The 24573-nt window shown below is 37.9% G+C and overlaps 1 protein-coding gene across 5 annotated transcripts in view; it reads right to left on the bottom strand.

Annotated features, from left to right (window-relative positions):
* Positions 1–24573, bottom strand: part of POU6F2 (POU class 6 homeobox 2) — a 308579-nt gene that overhangs the window by 156841 nt on the left and 127165 nt on the right. The window lies entirely within an intron of this gene.

Here is a 24573-nt window from a genome sequence, read left to right as displayed (position 1 = left end):
CTCCAACTATCAGTTTCTTACTGGTTGTGCCACTACTCCCACTAACAAGGTCCTCTCTCCTCACTGGAGATACCATCATTGCCTTTTGTTCATCAACTTTCATGCCCTGCTGGCTCTTCCTTTTCAAAATACTAATTCGCTTTGGGTTTAGAAAAATAAATCTAAATTTAAAAGTATCAACCTTAACCTTTGACCTCATCTGACACTGCAACTACTGCTCCAGATGCCTTCTTCAGTTAATTAATAATTAAACATATACTCACAATCACAGCCTGAAGTTGTTTACTAATTTCACCACGTACCTCTACAACCTATCTCCCATCATTTTCTCTCTACTATACCTGTTCAGATTCAGTGTTCCATCCTGGAGCACTTCACATGCCACATTTTTAATTGCTTCATTGGCATGCCTTACGGAAGATCTTTCTAATCCCTCATTCCAGCTTTCTGTAACACTTTCTTCAAATCCTGTTTCTTGTCCTCCTAATACTTTATCCAAGTAATCTCGAAGACACAAATTCAATTCTGTCTATATGCTGACAGTAAACAAATCTTCCCGTCAACTCCTAAATCATACAGTTTCTTTACACATAGCCTATTTTAAGGTTCTCCCTATCTACTTGCACAACCAAAACTCTTGCCCAAGTTTTTATCAAAATATCCTTTTTTATTTTTATTACAAGAAAAGAAATTGGCAGCCTTTCATCGATTTAGAGTGCTGCTGGTTCTCCAAGGCTACTGTTTGAGATGTCTCTTCACATTGTTTAGTCAGCTTATCATTTTTTCATCACATTAAATACAAGCTGCTTGTTTTCATTTTCAAGGATCTGTGTTGCCTGCCTTTGCGCTTCCTCTGCCCCCATTATCTCTCATTTATTCTTCAAGGACAGCCAGTACACATTAAGACATACTTACCACTACTGCTTTACTGTTTCTTTGTATTCCCTATCTGACCATATTAACCTGTGGTCTCCTATCTTACATATAGCTTTGGGAGCCCTTCTTGTTCTGCATTTTTTCAGTGCACAGCATTATGGGATCCCAGTCTGTTCCTTAGGCACTGATATAAAACGAATTATAAACAAGCAAACAAACAAAAATAATAATGATTTTTCACACAGATATCACTATACGGGAAGTCTACTTAGAACAATAACAACTTGAAGGCAAACTCTGCCCCGCTGTTTTGTGGGAATAGAATAATAAAGAGATGTTGCAAACCTCTGTGTATTTAACAGCTACCTTCAAGATTCAAAGGAGAATCTTGTACCCTAAACCAAAACCTTTAGAAAAAAATGCCATTGAGTGTCTCGAACTATAAGAAGTTAGGACTCTTGGGGGACCATGTTTCTCTCCCTCCCCTTGGCTCCCAGCAAAGCACAAGGGAGCATAACTACCTCTAACTGAGGGTGGTTTTCCCCCTGAATGCTTCTGTTAGGCCTGCATCCTATTGCTCTGTTTTTGCCAAGGAGCTCTGCAGTAGGAGTACAACAGAGCCCTTTCTGTCCTCCTCCTTGTTCAGAACTCTTTTCTGAATTTGAAGTACTACAAATCTAGGGCATCAACACAAAACACTTGTCTCCAGAAACATAAATCAAGGTATTGCTGAGGAATACATAAGGAGGAATGGGAGGTCTAAGTCTTCTTTAACTGCAAGTCGTGTTTTTCTACAAGAAACAACTGTTGATTCTGGAGTCTCTGTTATTTCCGGGGATGCGTCTGTCTGCCAGTGGTTTTAGACCCCGAGCATGGGAAGAAAATTCTGTGTAGAAAGGAAGGAAAAGGTCTGGAGGCAAATCTTGGGTTCTGTTGCTCTCTAACTTCTCAGCGTCTTAACGCCCTCAGCAAAGAACTGGATATAACATTACTTAATAGTGATGTTGTGAAATATTAATTAATGGTTGTAGAGCACATTTAGATGGCAAGATGATACAAATCATGGTCATGTAAACCATTATTTCTACACAATAAGGTGGCCATGTAAACCATTATTTCTACACAATAAGGTGGGCATGTAAACCATTATTTCTACACAATAAGGCCATTGTTGCCTGCCTTTTTTTTTCTTTTAATGTAGTTATGCACAGATTTTCTTCAAAGGCTATCTTTGCATCTACAAACCCACCACAATAAAATCAACTGTTCTACTAACCAGCCTTGGATATCTTTCAGGAGAACAAATGAGAACATCACTGACTAAAGTATCTCAACAATCTTTCCTCCATAACACAGTTTTTCCTGTCTTCTATACTCATATTAAATATATATTAAAAGTAAAGTGAATGAGCTTTCACCGCTTTAACAGCATATGAAAGAAGCTCATATGGCAAGGAAGGTGAGGCAGTTCAACACGAGAAGAAATTATTTCCTTTATTGAGGCCTTGCCTGTTTTATAGGGGAAAAGCCATGGCTGTTTATATTTCAAAGCCTTGTAAAGCAGGACATGGAATCCACTCTAGTTGGTTCTGGCAAACAAAATGTATGACTTGAACTTTTTTATTAATCACTTTGCGTCACATTGTTTTCTGAAAACTAAATGCAGCAAATATTTGTCTCCTTGCACTGACGCGAAGTACCTGGTTATGAAGAAACACAGCTGATATTTCTTAACTGTCAAACTATTTGTTCTTGTGCAAAACTCTTGTATAAAAAGGATTCTACCTCCAAATCCCATAATTAAAACACTGGAGGAGTAAATAAAATATAGAATTACTCATTTACCCAGTAATTCTTTTTATCTGTAAGCTGCAGGAACAAAATGTAACCATAAACAGCAGCTAACATAGTAGATGTAATCTCCTGCTTATTGAGATAAACATAAACTACTCTATCCTAAAAGGAGCTCTTGATTTCAGCAATTCTGTTAGAGCTCAACAAGTCATCCAGCTCTGTAGCAGAAACTTCTGAGTGTCTGCCCCTGTAGTCTCCTGGCAACTGTAAATAAATCTACATTTAAAATTCTAGAAGGGAATTTTAAAGTCCTGAACCTGACTTGAGTTTCAACCTCTTTATCACCGTGTTCTAAATGGGAAAAAATACTGTTATGTTTTTAAATAAACCTTGCAAACTTCTTGCTCTAATAAGCCAATCAGAGTTATTAGTTTCAAATTTAGAGCTGACAGGTCATACTGAAATTGTGACTTCTTTGTTCCTATGAAAAGATAAAGACGTGAATCATGGTACATATCTCCTAGATGTCAAGTTTTAGACTAGATGCACCATTTTGTACAGGCCCAATTCCACTTCCTTCCTTTCCAGTCCGCTGTTTACGATGTGCGGTGATTACATGTGTAAGTTACTTGCCTTCAGATCTTCCCATTCTCTTCATCTAGGTGAATTTTGACTGCAACCTAACAATAATTTTCGTATTCAGATTACTTACATGTCAACATTTTGTATTCCAGAGGCTAAGCATGATCAGTTCTTATGGGGACTTTGGCAGAAAACCTCTCAGCTGGAGGAAACCTGTTTTGGAGATTCTGTTCTATCATCTTATCTAGCATCTTTTCCAAAGCCAATGCTTTCAAAAAGTATTAAAGAAAAAAAAAAAAAACACAACAACAAAACAAAACACAAACAACCCTGTATGCCGGTTCCTTCCCCCTCCTTGATGAGACACATGACATATGGGCTGTTTGGCTTTTTCATTTCTCTTCTCTCCCTCCCTCCTCTATTCTCCCCAAACACATCTGACTCAGCTCTGATAACCTAGTCAAATTACAGCTCAGGTAATTAAACTCTGTTTAACAAATCCTTCTTCAATTCCAGTTCAAAGCTAGAATACGATGTCACTCTGAGCCATTAAATGCTTCTACTGCCTAGATATAGATATATATGAGAGGTAGCTGAAGTGACTCTTTTATGTACAGTTTTTAAAGGATGCAGGATGAAAGGTGCTATATAAATATAAGATAGGCTTTTTCATAGTCAAATATCTTAGTGAAAGGTTGTAATTAGTGTAGGCACTGCTTAACATAAATCAGAGCTTTGCATTCAACATTTCAAATGCAACATCTTGACGAGATGTAGATTATTTTATGTTGGACATAAAAAGCCGCTTGTAGTAAAATATTGTGATGATGGTCTGAAGAAGCTTTGAAATCAATAGATGACAAGTTACCGAAATTAGGGAGGCCTGACCTGCTCTGCTAGGAACAGCTAGTACATCACATAGACTTGGTTTTATTTGACCTTAAATTTCTTGCACTTGTTTTCTTTCTGGTGAGTTCTAAATTCCTTAAATGTTAAAGGATTTCTTTGGTGTTGCTGTTCTGGTTGCTTTTTGAATCTAATTTTGTTTTACACAAGATACGGTGAATGTTTAAACCTGAAAGAAATGCTAGGAGAGCAGAATGTTCTTAGCACTGCTGGATATTTCAAGCCTGTGATTTACTTGCAGTGTAATTCAATTATTAAAAATATACAGTATTTTTATATATTTCAATTCTGTTATAAACAAAATTACAAAAGCCAGATATTTTCTATTAGTGTTTGATAGCATGTGGTTACTGAGGCCATGAAAAAAAAATAAAAAAGGGCACTTACAGTTTTAGTGTAAACTGTGATTAATTTTTATTAGGATGATACATTTATGTATTAGAAACTGACAATTTATTTGTAGATTTTTTTTTCCTGCAACTTTAGTAGTTTCCCTTGGTGCAGAATGCAGAATTGTATATGAGATATTTGAGTGTCTAAAACGATGTATGATAAATGAAGTAGCATGCTACTTATACGCTTATCATGTTCCCTGACTAGCAACAGGTTCAGCAAAGGGCACAGCCAGTAAATGAAATTTTCCACCAGGACAATATATCATCACAAGAAATGTATGCGTTGGAAACTTACAAGCTTGCTCAAGATGCGGACAAGGTGTGAAATGGTAAAAAATGAAAAGCAGAAACAGCATATAGTAAATTTCAAATTCTGCTGTATTTCCATATTGGCTGAGCCTGGTGCTTTAACTGTTTGGAGTCACGTAGTTCAGAAAATAACAAACACGTACACATAAATTTAACTCATTTTAATGCTAGGATAAACATCCTTCATTAGATATCCTATAACTTCGTTTGAGAAAAGAAACTGTAAAGCATCTAGTGAGAACATTTTTTTAAATCCTCTTCATAGTCAAAATATAAGGCAGCATCTTTAAATGCATATTTTTTCTTCAGAGTGATCATTTGAAAATCTGCTCCAGGAAACATTTATAATGACTTTCAACACTCTGTGGAGAGCACTAATTAAAAATAATAATAAAAAAGCCAGGGGAAAAAAAAAAAAAAAAAAAAAAGGAATGGTATCTGTATATTTCCCAATGGAATTTGGTTTGTTTACGAAAACATTTCATGATAAAAATTTCTGACATATAACCATGGAATCCTAACACACTATAAATACTCCTGTTTTCTTGCAAAAAATGTACACCAAATACCAAGGAAAAACTTCTTGGCATTCTGGTGGTAGCTGGAATCACAGCTAAAAATACATTGAGAGTGTCTGTTTTTATGGCTACCACCTGTACAGCCTCACTGAAGAGAGATGAGCATTGGAAAAGCTGGTCAGCTTCTGGAATTTTATCTGAAAGAAGCTTCTGAAACACCTTGAAATTTAATTGCTTCACTGCAAGAAATCTGGCATAATGACATTGCCTTGTGTCTATGTATTATGGTAGCGGCTGTATTTAAATGCTTGAACAATCTTATAAACTGAGTAGCAAATCCTACTCTTTTCTTCCATTCTTACTGGATAAAATACACCTCCAGAGAGATTTGGCTGATTTAGTTTTACTGTGTACAGTAATTTTAAAACCAGCAGAACATACTTTGGGCTATAATGTCTTTAATGTCTTCCTGTTGCTTTTTTTTTTAATCAGAAAAGTCTCCCTGTCTTATCTTTCTCCATCTCTCCCTTCTCCTACACCACAATCAAAACAGAAGTAACACACATTTACAGCAACACTCACATATTTATTTCATAAATGTTCTAGTCCTTGCCAACATATGTTGTGATGGACAGCTTGTTTCCATGGGCTGAATTATTTCCACCCTATTCCAAAACGCTAGTGACAAAGAGTCACAGGCGCAAAGGAGCATATTTCTTTAATAAACAAGAAGCAGCCCCTCTTCTGGATGTAGACTTGCCCTGGTCACTCTCTAGGCTATATGGCCTTTCCTAATGGCAGCGCTGATGTGATTTAGGCAAGTATTTTGACCAGAGAGCAAAAAAGACTCCCTGATACACTGTGCCTCCAGGGACAATCTGTCGCACGTTCTCAGGCTGTCTCTCCCAAGTGCTTTGTTTTCCATTCCATGTTTTTAGGATTTCTGTTTCCACTCCAACAATGGCAAAAACTTGACCTGACTGAAATCAAATGAAATTCTGCTATCCCATTCAATGGAGCTAGGACTTCTCTTCGTGTTTTTGCTTAATTCTGGGTTTCCTTGCTTTATGTTCTTTGCCATTATGCTTAATATTTTTGTGCCTCACCATCTATGTGGATTTACTGTTTCTCTGTCCATCTCAAATCCAGATTTAATTTTCACGTTGTGATTTTCTCAAACCTTCTACCCTTATAATACTAATTCAGAATCAACATTTTCCCTCTTAGACAGACTACTGTCTCCGGCAGCACAGTGAATCAAAGTATAAAAACAAAGAAGAAAGAGGCAATGAAACCTCTTTGAAGTTTAACTGGACAGAATTCAATAAAGTCCATGCTCTTTCCAGAACATGTCCCTGTCTAGACCCTGTCTAGTCACAGCCCTCTAGAAATTTAGCTGCAAATGCCCAGTTTCAGCAACAGCAGTCTAAGAACTAAGTTGAAGTGAAATGAATTAATTTTGCAACTCAGAGACCACTTGTTGTAAGCCTCCAATTTCTGTCCTTCGCTCGCTCATGCAAGTCTCATGACCTTTGCTATGTCTGGAACAAAAAAACCTAATCTGCTTGGTTGATATCAAACGTCAAGGGTTTATGCATCATGTGGTTAACTTTGTCACTGAGCAATGACTGTTGTCTTCCAGGGGCAAGCTCACCCTCAGAACTGACGTGAGGAGACCCCATGGACTCTCTTACCATTTCCAGAACACTGACATCTCCTGTACCAGCTCTTTGTGCCACTGTCTGAGTTCAGACACTCTGTAGTTCTAAAAGCCAAGCCCTCTTATTCATTCACAAAGTAGTTTCTTTTGTACTATTTCTTTATTCCTTTATTGCTGTATATAATATCCATCTTTTTGGACAACTGGCATGTTTTCAGGGTCATTTGTTTCATTCTGCTTTGCTGGATGGGTTGCAACTTCCATGAACATGATCTTCCACCCAGTTTGCGTTCCTTCCCCCGAAGTCTCCTGTTACTCAGGGTTGTTTTCTTATTCCATAAAATTCTGGTATTCTTTTAACTTAACAAATTGACACTGGCATCCTTGAAACATGTATACACAAAAATATAGATCTCATTAATTTTCTTCTTGTTTTATAGATGATAAGCAGGCCTGCAGTTAACCCTGATACCATATTTTTATCTGCCACCCTTCTCAGAGATGTTGAGTGAAGATAAAGACAATTGAGCTTCATCACTACTATCATGGCATAATGCAACATGAACTACTTAAAATATTTACAATTCTTTAACATATTGTCAGAGATAAAATCTTTTAGGACTGTAAAAACTAGTGGTTAGAGTTGGCAAAGGAATATGTTTCTCTAGCTGTTTCGTACCTTTTTGCTCTGCTACTTTGATAACTAATAGTTTGTTCCTTCTGAGACAAATAATATACTTGCCATTATAAAACATACTATTCAATAAATTGTCAGGTGAGGAATCACAGGATCTTAATTAAGGAAGGTAGCAATGACATAGCTCTTATTTCTGGTTTCAAAACCCCAAGGACATTTTCCTCTCAGTCTACATGACACTGTGGTCGCTAAAGAAGCCATTTAGCACCCATGAGGCCCCTAAATTTAATTCTGGTTTATTCCTTAAAATGTCTGGCATTTTTATCTTACTTCCGCACTATGTACACTTGCCTTTATGGGCATAATTAGTAAACAAAAGGAAGCAAAGAAAAAATACCACAAGCCAATGAGAAATAAGTGCTGAAAAACAAAACAAACAAAAAAAATCCACACAAACCAAACAAGAAAAAAGCCACAAAGAAAAATTTTACAAAATAAATTATTGCATATTGTAGAAAATGGATGAGCTGCCCATACAAGCGTCATGTTTATTCTTGCTCAAAGTCCTGTAGAGATACTAAGTTTATATTCCAGGTTCTACACTCAAAGCAACATTTAAGCACTGATTTTTCCAATTCTTTGAAACTTCCATAGATTTTTCTATAAGCAGTTCTCCTTTTCTACCTAAGGATGGCTAGGACCCTTGTCAACTAGCAGCTTTACAGCTCAATCCAGGACAACTCAAACTGGTCTTTAAGGAGCTGTTTTGTCCATTTGGAGGGCCATGGGAAATGATCAGAAGTAGCAGATGCAGTTGAGAGAAGATCTGTCTTTAAAATACCTTCTGACTCCCTGAAGACAACATGAGGAATCATCAACTAGTAGTGTAAGTAACCGGGATTTTTGATATTATAATATTACCTTGGTTTTTGTTTGTTTAGAAAAAAAATGTAAAGGCTCCAACATGGGGCAGCACTCAGTCGTTTTTTGTTCCATGTGATCAAAGGCCATGGACTAATATTCCAAAGTGTATTAATCCTTTCCCTCACAGACTGCAAGACCAAGAGAAATACTGCCCTCTTCATATCTTTTCTGCCTGAGTAACATCACCTTGATTTTACCAGAATTCTGTTGCCATTGTGACACCAGTCAATTATCGATTTTAATGATACAATATTATCCCTGATATTTACCCTTAGAAGACAGCTACATTTTATGCCCTGAATTTATGGATATTACAGGATTCACATACTTATTTATTAGGGGATAGGTGGGATGAGAGAGAAAGAGAACAAAAGAGTCAAAGGAATTAGACCCACTCTCCTATGTAAAATAAATTTCCCAGCCTTTAAAAGCCTTCAAAAATTAAATTATGTCAATAAATATTTGGTAGAATTTTAAACTAGCTCTAGTAGAAATAGAGTCCACTTAACTAGGATCAGGAGGAAAGACAATAGAAAATATTGGCTTCTGTGGTTCATTTAAAGCACAGCCTCAAAAGTGAAACCTGCTGATTGCAAGTGCTACAAGTCTGAGGTCACACAAACTTAATATTAACTTTACAAATCAGGAACTTTATGATGAAATGGATCTCTTCATTAGAAAATCCCCAACTACTCTGTGGTCTGTGGAGACGTTATCTGATCATTCCGTGATGTACTTGTGGTTTGTAAAAATGGGGACCCTAAAGATCATCAGAGCCAAAGTCTCTTCCCTGGGGCCTTTTTACTCTGCTGACACTTACTGAAAATCTACCAGCAATACACTCTCCAGAGCAGCAATCATTAACTCATTCAAAGTCACACATACAAGGGTCTGGGGTTAGCAACTATTAATTAGTGTAATTATTCCCAGGATGACAATTACCAGCTGCAGGATCCACTTAACATCTATTCTCAAAACTTGTCTTTCTGCAATGCTAATGTTTCTAATAGGTTCATTTACCACCATTTACGGATTACATTCACTATGGTATATTGTTGCAGATGGACAGGATGGAAAGCCAATACCTAATATTGACCTTTACAGTATCCTGTGATTAGAAAGGCTGCTCCTATGATCATTAGCCACATCATTCTATTGAAAAACATATATACTCTTTGTGATATTTCTCCTCTTTCAAATATGCTTACAAAATTAATATCCTGCAGAAATAACATGATGTGTTTCAAACTATACTCTTGAATGTTGCACTCGTTCAAACTAATACAATTTGATGCTTAAGACTATTTCAGCTAACAGTAATATTCACATGGTATAATTTCAAACCTGGTTCTCCAGTCTTCTTTAATTAAAAATAACAACGAGAAGAAGCACAAATCTACAGTCTCTGTTTGCTTGGCCGTGCCCAAATCCTGCATGGTGCTGAGCCTTGTTTAAACCCTGTGCAGTTCAAAGAAACTAGAATGCCCACAATAAACAAGACTTTGATAGGACAATGAGCTAATTCATTTAATGACAGAAGGAAGCAAGCCTTTGATGGGAAGATTTTTCTCTAGATTTTGAAAACTGGAGGCATTTTAAATACATAATGGGATTAATTTCACCAAATGCTTTAATAAATCCTACTGATTCCAAAGAATATTAATCTTCTGCCAAATCAGAGCCCTACGTTTCAAAGTGCATGAACTATTATAAATCAGAAGTTGCCATACGTGGAGACTACAGAAGGAAGAAGATTATCTCTTAGAAGGTAGTATAGAAGTTCCTATTTCCAATACCAGCAAAGTCTGTATTATTGAAACAACAGAAAGATTGTCTAGTACAAAAGCAAGAGAAGAGTGCAGGGAGTATGACATCATGTTATTCTAACATGTTTCATTCTCCAAGAAGCTAACAGTAAGAGCAATCACAGATGTCATACACCAAATATCAGAGTTCAAAAGGGACAAGGAATAGAAGTATGGCAGTATGTTTTCTGGAGAAGCTTTAATTCCTTACTCTTTCTACGCTGATAAGTCAGAAATCAAAAAAGAACATATTCTTAAAACTGTGATTACAAACTGTGTTTCAGAGAGGTAACATGCTATTTTAGCATATATTTTAAAGGGTCTCCTGGACAGTGCCTCGACTACGCAGGAATAAGTGGAAGCAGCAGTGTTGCTTTTAAATGTGCTGCTAGATTGTATTTGTGAGCATTTGATGTTCTTCTTTAATAACCTCAAGTAAAAGGCTGAATGAATTCAACAACAGTAGCTGAAAAAAGTGCAATGAGTCATATTATAGGAAAATGGAGAAAAGGATACAGGACTCTCCACTGAACACAATCCTATATTGTAGGCAATCTGTGATAACACCCTTTTCATTTCAGTTCAGTCCCATAAAATTACCACTAACATTACAACTCATGCAGAACACAGATAAATGTAAAAATGTCACAGAATTCTTCCAGATGGGACTTTTAGTTCCACTAGATCACCATCTACTTTTTTACTTGTCTAATATTTCATTACAACCTTCCATAAGTTAATTTTCTTTCCACTGACCATGTAAATCACAAATCAATTTTCATTTAAAATGCCTGACTACAGATTGCTCCTGAAAGCTCAAAGCATATGCTTCAGTGAGCTCTCCAACATTCTTAATGCACATTAGAAAAATGTTGTGGTTTTTTAAAAATCTTTTTAAAGGAATTAATTTTACATTAAAGTCTGGCATGAGACCCAAGCAATGCTACTCCTCCCTTCCTTGTCCTCCCCCCACCTCTAAAAAGCAGGTACATTTTTGAAATGTAACCGTATGTAGAGCTAAATGTCTTTCACGACAATGACATTTGTTCCTAAACCAAAAATTCAGCAAAATATATAAACTGCTTCAGATTTGAACAAAGCAGACATGATTACTTACTGCCAAACCCCTACTGCAACCTTGTACTTCACTTCTCCAGCGGAAAGAAGACAGAAAAGGAAGAAAAGGAGGAAAACCATACACAGTTCAGCCATTGGCCGTGTTTTATTTGAACCATTATTTTCCTCATATTCTAACAGATCCTTTGTCTGAGCTAAAATACGTGGCTGAATATTGCTAACTTTACTTATGGAAGCAGCCACCCTTAAACCAACGAGATATGCCTGTCAGACAAGCAGGATTCAGCCTTTAAAACAATCTATAAGAAATGTTTAATAGGAATGCCCAGAAAATATCCTGAAACAGTATTCTCCAAAATGTTCTTTTCTTCCTTTAAGCACAGCGCTCTCCGTCAATAAATTTGTAATATATGTTTGGCAGACTAGACTTGGGAAACATGGTTTCTATGGCTGGTTTTGCTGTTGTCCTGCTGAGAAACACAGGGCTGTCATTTCACTACTCTGCACCTTAGTTTCCCCATTAGTAAAAAAGCAGATCATTAAAATGATCCTTTATTCATATTAATCAGGACCATTTAAATGCCTGAACTGAAGTCTGCATAAGCATTTCCTGAATCAGTATGAGGTAAGAGTGATCATGTGGTCATTTAACCCTTTTTATAGGTAGACTATGCTTCCTTGCACTAGGGCTTTCCATGCTTAATCTCAGACTGCTTTCATTTGTTCTTGGTACTTGAGAAACTCAGCACCAAACCCTGAAGGACAAATACTCCAACAGAGCAACCTGGTGCGGTAGGAGAAAGAAGGGTTGTATATTTTCTTGGAACACAAAGGCATTGTAACGCTTTTTAATGGCATGACCCCAGATCACCGGAGTCTAATGAACTGATGAAGTGCAAGGGTCCTTCCCAAGACTCTTTCCTTATCTGCACCCACATACAAGCCTTCCCCCTTCACTCTCTGTTCTTCTGCTTACCTGCATATACAGAGTTACCATGTTACCTCCACCTTTGGGATTGTTCTTCTGCCTCTGAAGTTCCCTTCCCTGCTGTTTTGCACCACTCTTATCGCAGATCTTAGCAAGACAGCACAGCTTTGAATCCCAAGTTCTTGAAGCACTCTGACATTGGGATTCTAGCTTGGGGGTGATGGAGAGGGTGTCAGTTTAAATAAGGCTGAGTGCTCATGACAATTGAAAGTAGTTCTGCGCTAAGTGGGGCTCTTTCTCATAATGCAATATGTCAGTGCTGACCACTGAAATGGGGGAAGGGAAAGGCTCTTGAGCAGTCTCTGTAAATAGGGTCTTGCCAAACCATTTGCAGGTTATAGTCAGCCAAACCTTGAGGGTCTTCACATAGGGTTTTTTAAAACCCAACCTCTCAAATGTCAACGGGGCCTCAAGCATCACATCTAATGTGAATTTGCCTCACTGAAAGTGAGAGTTGAGGGCCTCTGGATTTGGCTCTGTGCTGGCATATCACAACCACCACTTAGAGCTGACCACTTACTCGTGACAATGATGTGGAGTTGCTTCAGATGTGAGAAGGTGTGGGGAAAAATGTTTACTTTGCTTCCCGATTTAGAGAAAACCCATCATGTAAGAAGGAAGCTATCCGCAACAGTGAAGTATCCAAAACCACGTCTATTAATAGTCACTGGAATGTTTATGGAGTAGGAATTCTATGAAGACAACCTGCATACTCTTCTAACAAGACTTTTAAAGTTAACTACTTTAACTAAATAAAACAGTGGTTGGCTTATCTGACCAATCAGTAAAAGGCCCACAAAAACATTCAACATGGGAAATGCCTGAGAGTTGGTTCAGTTGAGTGGCTAGCTAACTTTTTTTTCCTCTTTCCCATTTGCCTGACCAGCTAAGGGCCAGAAGGCTGTGTTTCTTGAGTTTACCTCACTTTTTATTTTTCCACTCATACTTCTTTTAGTGGTTTTTTGTTCCACCAGCAATGGACTAGCAAATGCCTCTAATGATCAAGAGGTGAGCGACCAAAAAGGAATCCCAATTACTGTGGCCAGAAAGCATGTTAGACACTTGAATGTTTTTCCATTAACTAGATCCTCTAAGTCTTCACATTACATTGTGAAATTCTTCTCGGAAGGAATTTCTATTCCACAGCCTGTTGGACAGAGCCTTCTGGACAAAGGAGCTAGCTGAAGCTTAAAAGGGGCAGTAGAAAGAAGTATATGCACATGCTCATAGTTACAAGCTGGGATGTGAAAAAGAAAATATCTGAAGGCATGTTAGAAAGAAAACGAAAGGAAAGACTCCTCATGAAAACCATGCACTCTCCTAAGAGTCTTTTCAACCACCCATGTTTTCCTGTAATTCTAAGATAAGAAAACTAATGTCTGTACAGAAAACATGACGCTTGGAAAGCCTGTTTCCACTGCAAATCCCTCACTAGCAAATGCAGATCACAACTTCAAGATTTAGATGTCTATGTGCCCATTTCAATGCCCATCAACAGATTTGTATACACACAACATTCAGGCATTCAATTTTCAGGATTTTGTCTAAAATTATTAAACAGAACATTACAGGTGCTGGTGGCTAAAATCAGAGCTGCCAAGTTAAATTTAACTCTGCAGGCGCTGATGGCAGAGTTACTTATTGCATAAGCCACAAACCCCTGCAACCTGGGCGCTCAGTGCTCTAACAGAAGTCTCTACCTGAATAACTTTGGTCTGAATCATCAGCAATGAGGATTTGTTTTCATTGCACATACACCAGTCACCAATTACTTCTTCCTGAAGCACTACTACAGGTTTAACACCACGTCAACCTTAGCAAGCGATTTGTTGCAGTGTGAGAGGATCACTAGATGGAGGAAGTTGCTTCTGAGTCCCTTTCTTTCCCTCTACTTGCAGTTTAGGGGTTTTTACTTTGGACTGGGTTTACTTTGGTATCTTGCACTGAATGTATGGGTCTTGAAGCTCTCCAAAGGGTCAGCTGTTGTTTTGGGCCTCGGTATCTCCACTTGGCTCCGGAATTCAGTTGGTGTGCATCTGGAGTGGGGCTCCTACTTCAGTTTCCTCCAAAAGAAATCTGTTCTGCACACATCAAGCCACCATAAGGAAAATGGTGAAAACAGAGGGATTCATGTCAAATGTGCTTTACTTCTCTAAAGCAAAATACTTCAGTAGGTACAGCCTGCTATACAGTAAGATTTATTTAATGAACAGTGGCTTGCCTTCTGCCTTCCTACACCACTCCAACAAAATTTTTCCCCTTATTAATACCAGTAAGTTTAGCTTTCTCAGCCCCGGTTTCTAACCTCTGTCATGCCATTTATGAAATGATCGGATCAGGAGACAATGAGAATGCAAGTGGGATGTGACCGTGTATAAATTGCTCTGTATTGGAAATCTCATCCCATTCTGTTATTTACTTCTCTCCAAGTAAGATAATTATATTTGTATAGGTAAAGGTATAGATATAGATTAGATGTTACATTACAAAGCCACAAGGGTTCCTGATCTTGTTAACATGATGGTTGTCATAGTTTGTTTTGTTTTGCATGAGCAAGAGCTCATTACTGAGAACCCTTGTCATTCACATCGACTTGTGTCTTCTTAATGGAGCATTTCTGAAATGAACCGCAGGACATACACATTTCAATTCAAATTGTACCTTGGAGTCTTGCTCCCACCGAAGTCAACGGGGCTTCAGGACAAAGGAAGCTTTACAGCTTGTGTTTTTACAGGCACGTCCTAGTCTCTTGTTCAGTGTGCTTTTAAAGAAGGCCGATAGTGATTTTCAAATCATTCTGCTTTCGGGCATTACTTCAGCTGGTCTATTTGGCTACCTTCTGCACTAGGTTACTTGCACAGTTACACTCTTCTAGGCTCAAAAGATGTTACAGTTCTTTGTATTCCTTGCAGTGCAGTAGGACGCCACGATGCGAATACACAAGCCTTACCCTGTCTCAGCACAAATGGGTACAGTTTGTCATGCAGAAGAGGTGAACTAAAAACAAGTCTCACTGCTGGGGAGGGTAATAGCAGCACTGCTTTTGCATCAATCCCCTGCCAGGCAATCCATAGACTGACACTGATGCTTGCTCTGGAGGGAGTCACTTACCCTCCAAGCTAGAGGTAAGAAGCCAGATAAGCAGTAGCCTGTAAAAAGGGATTAAAAGAAGAGAGAAAACCAGGGGGAAAGATTAAGATAATTTACCCTTGTATATTGTATCCATCATAAATCCCATTGTCAGTATCTATTGTTCAAGTACCTGACAAACTTCTGTTTCTATCCCCTCCATAAAAGCCTCCATCATATGGAAAGTTGTGTACCTTTCATGGTTTTATAATAAACTGGAAGTGAGTAACAGTGCGATATCAAAGGAAATAAAACTCCAGTTGCTGTTGCTGCTGGGGTTGCCTTCTGAATGTGGCTTATACAATATTTCATCTGTGCTGACACCTTTCACTCTCAATTATTTGGCTGCTGTCAAAACAAATCAATCATATTATAGCACTGTGTCTTCATGTTACCATTCCACTGCAAGTTAGCTGCATTAGCTTTGAAATATATGGAAGTATAAAATTTATCTCTATTATTTATTTAATACAACTTTCTCCCTTGTGAGTTATCTTGCAAACATAGCAAGCCCAAATTATCTGATGTCAAATGTTGAATATATATAAATACCACTAAGAAATTTTAAAATAATGGCACTCATGGGAACACAAATGCATAAAGACACACTTGCTAAGTCTTACGCTTACAAGCAATTATATTCTGACAAATAGAACAAATAGTATATGATTTTAATTTTGGTTGCAACTGGCCAAGGTGCTCATATTAGATAAATGTAATTTCATAAGACATAACTTCGAACTACCACTCCTGCTAAAGCAGAATAAAACAAAGACATAAAGAACTGTTTTTGTTACCAGTAAAATGAACAGGGGAAAAAAAGCTGGGACTGAATATTTTTTTAAGGATGCTACAGTGCTGGAAGGGGACTTGATTTCCTTTACAGTTCACAAGCATTGATTTGGGAAAGGAAAAGCTAAATCTCAAAGAGAAAATTTGAAAGTGATTGCTCTGTTCATATTGCGAGACTTACAGTTTTCAGCAAACATGTAGAAAATTTTGTTTTGAAAGGTCTCATCCTTTAAAAAATAAACAAAATAAGAGAAACAACTTTCAGGTTGTCAATAAGTGCATTTCCTGAAAATGTACTACTATCATTTCCTTGCTTTTTAGACAGAGTTTGTGTCCTCTTACAACTGTATCTTCTAAAATATGGACCCCAAATATACTGGGAAAATTACAACAGGTTTAGCACCTCCAGACATTTACCTCTTTTTCACTTATTACTGCTGATGTAATGGGAAATCAGCTGCACACTACAAAATATATCAAAGAATATCTGGATTTTAATAACTTTAAAAAAACAAGCTGATATAAAAAGGATGGACAGAAACAGCACTCAATGAGGAAAGGGACAAGAGACTGAAATGGGATCTCAGAAACAGAAAGGGAAAGATATTCAAAGATCAGATTATCTGAATCAAAAAAATCTGCATTGACTTGAATGGAATTAATCATGGAATGAAATGAGAAACTTGTCTTTATGCTGAAGATTTATTTTTAGCATTGCATGATTTATCCTAACAAAACACGACTAGGTGAAAGAAGAGTCTGTGAGATATGTCAAACCTACAGTTGATTAAGTTTAATAGCAATACTCATGTTAAAATAAAAAAGCAAAAAAAAACCTGTAGCAGGCACTAGTCTGAAAACCCATATTGGGTTGGATCTCACTAACATTGATGGAAACTTCCAATCCTTCTTTAGGCTGGAAAAGGTCACTGCAGGTCCCTAATAAGGAAAATTCACCTTATTGCAGCTACTGAAAAAGAGCCTGGTCTCTTTTAGGTCTATGAACCAGAACAAGACTCAAGAATTTAGGATATTTAGCAAAGATCTAGCTGTGCCTGAGAAGCTCAAGGCATCCAATAGTAGTGATTTAAGCCACTTTGTAGGAAAGCATAACACTAACTATCCACACATGCATTTACAGGTGGGGAGTTGCAGAAAACATGCATGAATTGTCTGCCATCACACGGGACATCGGGGGGAGAGTACAGAGCAGAACATAGGTCTCACATCTGCATTCTCTGCTACATTTGTCAGAGCAACAGGCTTGTAAAAACAAAGCGGTCAAGGAATGAAAGCAGCTTCAGGGATCGGCGGCAAAATGAGACTGAGGCCTGCGGATCTCTGTAAGTACAGATTTCTACCCAAAGGACATAAAATTGCATAGAGGTCTGGGATGAGAAAAATCAAGGAAATTTCACTTTCATTGCTTCTGATGTTACCAGACAGGTTCTGTTCCCATTTCTAGAGCAATCTCCGTGACAGATAGAATTTTTGTCTTAAGGAAAAAAAAAAAAAGGGGGGGGGGGGGGCAAATGCTGTAAAATGTTTTGAGACGCATTAATTAAGATTTTAATAAGAAAGTCATAAGATACCTTCAGAAGTTTCCATGACAATTAGGAAAAAAAAAAAAAAAAGAAGTTCTCCATAAAAAGGTGTATGGTTCAGAACCACATAGACTTTAAAAAAATATTCATTTAAACAATTGGCTCCCAGGCAGTTATCTTGTATGTTCCATGCATTCAGAATTCACACTATTAAAAACACCCAGAAACCCAGTTGGTCAATAAAGACTTTGTTGCTTTTGTGAGTCCTTAAATATATATGTGCCTGATTACAATCTCACTGGTCTATGAGGAACACAAGTTTGTATTCAGAGAGTTTTTAAAACATGAATCATAGGGGTTTTATTAATACAAACACCATGGAAAAACAAAGGAAATTAAACCACAAAGACTATAAATGTCTGACTTAAATCCACTAAGGGAAGGAAATTAAGAGTGAAGGCTGCAAATCCATCCTGGTAATCCTTCTACAACTCACTCTACTGCAGTAAATAGTCTTGGATCAGCATATGACAGCATATGAGTTCCATATGCATATACCATATAGATGTACCTATCTATTTGCATGTGATCTAGATGTCCGTATGTATTTGCATGTGACCAGTGTATGTAACATACACGCTGCAATGCAGAGGTGAGGAACGGAGTGACTAACACTAGCTGGGATTTTCACTTGCATTTGCAATTTCTTGGCTTTTATAAGATTACAGTAAGTTAAATGCTTAAAATTATTGGAATGTGTTTTCTCTACATTAATTTAAATTGTCACAGTCTAAATTCAAGAAGATTAAAGACTCCTGGAAACAGGTGCAAAGATATACTTTAAAAGCAGCATTAAAATGCATCCAAGTTCTGGTTGACAGAAATTTCGTTTATAATCCTGCACACAGCATATTCCTGCCAGGAGCAGTATTGGTCTAAGTCAGGGCTAAATAAAGGGGTACCTTCCCAGAAATGCCCAGGCCTTGCATACTAGTCAGTCCTTAACTCCTAGCCCTAGTGGTCATGTCTGCTAGAGGGTAGTTAACCAGAGGTTTTTTTGTGGAAACTTTGGGGAGGTGTAAACTACTTCTGTCTTTCCCATCTGCTTCTTGGCATACAAGTCTGGAAACTTAGACTCTGCCAAAACTTGGCCCACAAAGTTTAAGTAGGTGTGAACACTTCAATTTCAGAATTAATTTGATCTACATCACATCATTACTCCTCACTGATGTTATTCCATAACCCTCAGCAGTGAAAAAAATATGCATGTCTGAGGTCTATCCTGGGTATAAGTCAACAACAGAGCACATAAGCATGAAGACTTCTGCATTTTAATGCCTCTGACGGTAGGCCTTTAACTTATGGGGCACAAAATCCAAACAACAAATAGCTAACACACAGGGAGTGATCAATAAACAACTAGTAACTAATAAAGCCCTGAACCTTTCACATTCCCTCTGTGAAGGCAGCAATTTGCCACTAAACAAGATGAGCAATTAACATGGGGCCACAGCATTCCCACAGGAGAAGCCTTGTGTGGTGGGGAAAAACAAACAAACAAAAAAACAACCAGCAAGCCCAGTAAGGTTCTTTCTGTGCTGCCTTCAGAAAAGCAGTTTTTGACCTTTCTCCCACAGCACGTTAGGCCTCCCAAACAGTACATTTCTTGGGAGACCAGACAGTAACACAAAACCTTCTATTAATATCCACCCCATCTTTAGGGATCTCTGCCTACGACTTCAGTTCCCCTACAACACGGTTTGCCTGGGATACAGCTGTTAGCCTAAGGAAACTTGCTGTGGTGGTTGCTAATCCATAGGAGCTCCGTGCACACCACTGAGTGCTTCAGTGCACAAATTTCTCCTATTTCTTTCCACGCACTAAAGTAGTGAGGTTCATCTTAGGGGGTGGCTGAGCCCTTCTTTGTGTAAGTGAACCCCTCACAGAGGCTGCATTATGTGCAGCATTTATACAGCGATAGGGGAGGTATATTTGGTTTGAGGGCTTCATGGAAATTGCTAGCGAGTGCAGTTCCTTTTCTTGGTTCTTGTCATTCTTGTTCTGGTTATGTTAGTACACTGCAGAAGTACCTGGGAATAAACTATTCCTCTAAGTGAAACATCATTTTGATTATTACTGACATTGGTGCTCATTAAAATACATAAGTGAAACACTGCCTTTCTGTAGAGTCTGAAAGCTATTTCATGTTACTTGAAGGGGAATACAAATGAATAGGGACTGCATCACTTTAGTAAAAAGAGGAAAATGTTCTAAAATACTGGAATTTGGACTCTAGATCAGTAAGCAATTGAGGTTTGCAGTTTACTTTTCTGTCTCTTTTTTGGTTTTCATCTCTCTGATTTCTGATTTTTAAGGTATGTGTACATGAGAGAATGGAGACAGAGCATGTTTACTTTATCTGTTGCACAATTAATGACACAGATGAAACAAGATCTAATAAATGTAAACAATACTTTTTATTTTCCTTTTTGTTAACATTGTCTTTACCCAACATTCATTTGACTCATCTCCACATCAAAAAGCCTCTTTACATTTGTTTTTTTTACCATCAACTGTCTGTTTTTACACATATCAGTACATTTTAATGGCTGTCTCCTAGCTCTCAAGGTGCTTAATAGATTTCCCCTTCCATTGTGTTGCAGCTAAAATATGACCTGCTGCTGTTTAAATAATAAATTTAATGATTCCACATTTTCAGACATGCAAGGCTTCCTTTCAGCACTGAAGCCTTTCGCTAACGGTTTGGGGGGTTAGTTTGTTCTCATTTCTTTCAGAGCTCTAATAATGAGAAATTCTGGTTTGGAAATAAATTATTGACATCCACTTTAGGAACCATACAATGTGTAGTGGAAATAAAATACGTAAAGTTTCAGTGCCATGAGGCCAGAATCTCCAACTTGATGATTTCTTTCAAGGTTCAAGTGTCATTCAAGCTTCATATCCGTGCAGATATCTAAAATGCTGTTGTGCCAGGGCCATGTGATATAATGCATTTGGATTAACCCAAATTTGGATTAACTACCAATTGTTATCCATGGTGCGTGAGTGGCCAGCAGTGAGCTGGTGGGTAACACCGTGCGAGTTTCTTCTCAATTCAACCAAGTATACTACACTGAAAGGACAGTTAAAATACAGTACTTTTTAGTCAAAACTGCTTTGGCTGTGATGGAAAAGTGAATGAAATAGAGAGGACAGCCCTTAGCTACTCTTCAGCACTGGAATACCTACCCATTTCTCAGTGATTTCAACATGAAATTAATGGGGTTAAACATTAGAGTAAGAAAACAAGACAGAACTCAGCCCACCAAAAACGTATCTTTCTGTTCAGATATACAGAAATATTACATTGAGACATAAAAATCAGATAGGCTTAAGGAGATTATGTGTTTCCATGAATATCGGCTCACAGGCGTTCCTGAACACTCTGAGATTAAGCAACTTCTAGTCCTGTGCAGAGACACTTGAGGATAAACGCAATCAAAAAGAAGAACACACTCCCCAAAAAACCTAGAGAAACCTGATCTGGCAAAGGAGATACAGAAACTGAAACTGTTCAGCACAGAGAAAAATTTCTTGAAGACAGAATGCTGAATATTGACGAACACCAGTTTGGATCATAAAAGGAAAGCTGGCAGAGTGTTTTCTGCATTAAGTCATTAAGGACAGGTCAAAAAGCAACAGACTCATAGCAACGACAGGCGGCACACTGTCCTGTAGGGCACCTGCCTCACTTCTTCCCTTCTCACAATTTTACCATTGCTACTGTGGCACCTCCAAATTTTTTGCTGGTTAGAAAAGCATTGGCTGCATTCCACCTGTAATTCTAAGAAATGGTGATGGGAAAACTGGTGGGTACATTTCTTGGATGGTTTTGCCTTCAGTGCTTTCAGTAGCTCACAGTAAAAAGTTACAGTTGTTGATTTTATTGTTTTCTTCAAAGAACTGTTGGTGGAAAGCCAAAGTTCCATAGGTGAATCTGTGTTATATTCAGGGATTTCTGTTTACTCTAAAGCAGATGGCTCTGTTTTGCCACCAACCCTCTGGCATCTCCTTGTGCCTATGAAATTTGCTTAATGGGAGCCAGGTAAAACATATTTTTATAAGTTTCACAGCAAGAATTTATGCATTCACCTTCCTTCTGTTCATGCACATCTGACTTATTTGTTCAGGGAACAGATAGGGCATAGCAGTGTGTATGGCAAATGACAAAGTGTAACAAACAGAAAATAGTCAAGTACATATCAAAAACAGTAGCTTTAAAAGAGGCTTAGTCTAAAACTCTTTTCACTTACAGCAACAAAATTCCTATTGACCCAGTGGTAGATCAGGACCATACAGCAACTGAACAACTGAACACAAATACATTTGAAAAAAAAAATCTTATTTATAAGTAACTGACAACTGAAGAATAGGTAATTTCACTGAATAAGTTACACTGTGTGAGTAATTTCCATATCATTAATCACTCCATTTTACCCATCTTGAATTTTTAAAGAAACTCCTGTTTTCTTGTTTTAAATAGTTAGCATATCTCCTCTATGTTTCCTATCACTGAATGTTGTTTTCTCTGTCCACAAGCAAAGTTTTTCATTGTTTTATCCCGTCACCCTGAGTTCTCACACTTAGCACCTTGAACCACAGCTGAAAGTCCCTGAGAAGAAAATCAGTTCAACGCATATGTGGATCACACAAAATGTAGTGGGATTACTCCCTTAACCAATGTTTAGTATGCATTCAAGTATTTTGTTTGTTCAGAACTTTTCTGAATTCAAATATTATTCAAAAAGTCTTCAGGGTGTCTTTTGAGTTACCTCGCTGGGGTAGTTTGTGATGAAGAGGTTTAGAAGTTTACTGATGAGAAAAGAAAAAGAAGACAAGAGAAGTCCAAGATCACAGGAGCTGTGGACATACATGCTTGACTGCGCTGGGAATTCAGGGACAGAACACGTGACGACAACGTGAGTAATAAGACAAGTTAGAAAACAGCATGAAAACACGTCCCTCAGCTGTCTAGGCTGACCATGCCACAGTGAGACTTAATTATAGAGACAGAGGTTGCTGAATACGGGCTGATTTCACCCAAAGGGTGGGAATTATCAAAACTGTGTCGAAGCATTGGTTTCTATGAGTATACCTACAAAAGTGCTGGCTACAAACTAGTACACATATCCCATTATTATCTTTCAAATAATCACCACAAAAAAAAAAAACACACCAAAAAAAAACCACACAAACAACAAGAACAAAAAAACCACACACAGGGATCAGAATCAATCAGGTTCAATGGAACTGATGATACCACACAGCTAAAGACGTTCTCTCTAGAAACTCTCACCCGACTCCTACTTTCACTCATACAGCACTGGGCAGTAAGCTATATAGGAAGCAGTAGAAGCTTACAGCTGTGACTCAGGGCTCTTAAGAGCTATCCTGACCAAGTTACTTCGTTTCCTTGTGTATCGTTTTCACTTCCAAATAATGAGGACAGTGGCACTTGCTTAGAGGATCAGGAGGGAAGGGCAGAGATGACAAACACCAACGCAGCTAAGTGAATTCATGGCTTCTCTTCCTTTCATCTACTTTATGGAAGATGTGATTATGCCCATAGACAAGGAACTGCACCTGATGCTCCAGCAAGTCCCTATTTGATTCCATGCTCCTATTTACCAGTAAAGATTATAGAGGAAACCTTTTCATCCGGTAAGGTCATTGCTTGCAAAATTTATTGGCAGTGGAGTTACATCTTTTCGCCAGCAATTAGACACCCATGGCTAATCCAAAAACCAAAGGTTGCTTGGCTTAATCCCTACCCTCCAGCTTTGCAACATGGGGTGAATAAATGACGTAAGAACTGCACGAGCTTATGTTTATTTATAATACTACATACCCAGCAACTATAACCTGAAGCACTCCAGGGTGGAAGGATACATTTTTATAATGCCTGTTTCTTCATTAAGATTTCATCACCCACCTACGCTAAAAAGCCACTTCCCTTTCATTTTGTTATATCTGCTTTTACCCGCTCCTGTTCCTGCATTATTTTTTTAATCTCCAGTTCCCTACTTTACATGCACTCTCAAATTTTAAACAAGTAAAATTTGTGCATTAGTGTGTCCTTTTCATCTATGATTTATGAATGACAGGTTCTTTGGTGCAGCTTAATGGTATGAGAGAGACATTATTTTAAACATTAAAGTGAAAACCATTTACAACTATGATAAGAGAGGTCTGTTGACATTAAACTTTAAAACATGCACAAGGTAAAGGCAAGTAGTTGCTCCAACAGGTGAGAGTACTATGCATGTGGTTTGTAAGGGAGTTTGTTCAACACGAGCTGTCTCTTCCTCTTCTCTGTTTCACAACCTGTAGGATTTGGTGCTTCAAACAATTCATCTGGTAATCAACAGACACCAGAGTTTAATAACTAAAACCAGGGTGCAGTGCAGAGCGTTAATTTTTAAAAATTACCCTTCCATTCAAGGAAAACTTTTCCTACCGTTTCCATCAGCCAGAAATAAAAATACATTAATACATAAATTGAAAGAGCTAAAGCCTTATTTTGATACTTCCTGCTCACACCTTCATCACTTTCACACTGGACAATCACTTCTTTACC

This window comes from Patagioenas fasciata, chromosome 2 (assembly GCF_037038585.1).
Source record: "Patagioenas fasciata isolate bPatFas1 chromosome 2, bPatFas1.hap1, whole genome shotgun sequence".
Classification (NCBI taxonomy): domain Eukaryota; kingdom Metazoa; phylum Chordata; class Aves; order Columbiformes; family Columbidae; genus Patagioenas; species Patagioenas fasciata.
Note: the sequence above shows the minus strand (reverse complement) of the source record. Positions and strands in the feature narration are given on the sequence as shown.